The sequence below is a fragment of the Hippocampus comes genome, unplaced genomic scaffold, assembly GCF_001891065.2.
Source record: "Hippocampus comes isolate QL1 unplaced genomic scaffold, H_comes_QL1_v1.1 C16885334, whole genome shotgun sequence".
Taxonomy (NCBI): domain Eukaryota; kingdom Metazoa; phylum Chordata; class Actinopteri; order Syngnathiformes; family Syngnathidae; genus Hippocampus; species Hippocampus comes.
The window spans coordinates 1-1,102 of NW_017840574.1; the positions used below are offsets into that span (position 1 = coordinate 1).

General features: G+C 51.6%; 1 long non-coding RNA gene across 1 annotated transcript; it reads right to left on the reverse strand.

The window, feature by feature from the left end:
* Positions 1-103: 103 nt before the first annotated feature.
* LOC109509406 (uncharacterized) lies at positions 104-936 on the reverse strand. Its single transcript, XR_002166938.1, has 2 exons — positions 828-936; positions 104-275 (listed from the first exon to the last, which is right to left on the reverse strand). It is a non-coding gene; the product is annotated as an uncharacterized LOC109509406 (long non-coding RNA).
* Between the last annotated feature and the right edge of the window lie 166 nt (positions 937-1,102).

Genomic DNA, 1,102 nt, shown 5'->3' on the forward strand with positions numbered 1-1,102 from the left:
TGTCCCGACGGCTCGTGAACGCGAAGCACGTATACGAAACGGATGCCAACTTGCGAACGCTTCACCAACCTTGAACTCCATCGGCGTGTACTTCTCGTTCTTTGGCGTGGCGTTGCCCTTGTAGTTGAGGTGGTTGGGCGTGGTCGGATGGATGACGGCCGACTCTTGCGACGGCTTGTGGAAGCGTTGACAGTACACGTAGACCAGGAAGGACAAAAGACCGGCGCCCATGAAGCAGGACACCCCGGTGGCGATCAGGTGGATGGACGTGAACGCTGCCCGGCAACGAGAAAACAAAGCACGCTCGTTATTTCCACCAAAGGAGCGCTTGTTTGTGCATCGATTGAACGAGTCGCATGATGGTTTGGACAGCATTGTTCCAATTTGTGGCGCCTCGCGACGATTCAGTGACGAAGGACTGTATAAATCATCTTGACTTGGCTATTTTCTGCTTTGTGCGCCAAAGGAATAATTTCCTCGAATTGTTCTTTGCAGTGATGTCTAACAGAGGTGGTTTGGAGAAAATTTATACGTTTTAGTTCGGCAAATGTAGTGGAGTAAAGTGAACGTAGCCAGAAATACAAATAGTGAAGGATCAACACGCAAAAATTCTTCTTGTATCGCGCTCCATTCCAGGACGATGCCCAACCCCGCCAACCGCTGACCCGAAGCTTCGGGACTAACCGTTGCGCGGATTCATTTGGAGTGCGGACAGAGACGGCACAGAGACACAAGGATGCGCACAGCGTGTAGCATGCGTGGTAACGTTTGTGTGATGGCAAGCGGGTGGAAGCGGGGGCTCGTCAGACCGCTGCTAATCCACTTACCTCCGCAGAGTTGGTCCTTGTCAAAGGCCGGCGCGGGGAGGATGACTGCAGAGAGGAAGACAGGAGCACACGGTCAGACGCACACACACATGCACATGCATTATTAAAAAAAAAAAAAAACACCCACGCATGCGTTGAATAACAGTGAGGGAGCGAGGGGGGGGGGGACACACATGCAATGGCGATGGCATTGAAGTTGCTTGATCCACGCAGACAAAACAACAAAGACACAACTTGTTTGGTGGTGCGCCTTGTCCTTACAACAGATTCAAAAT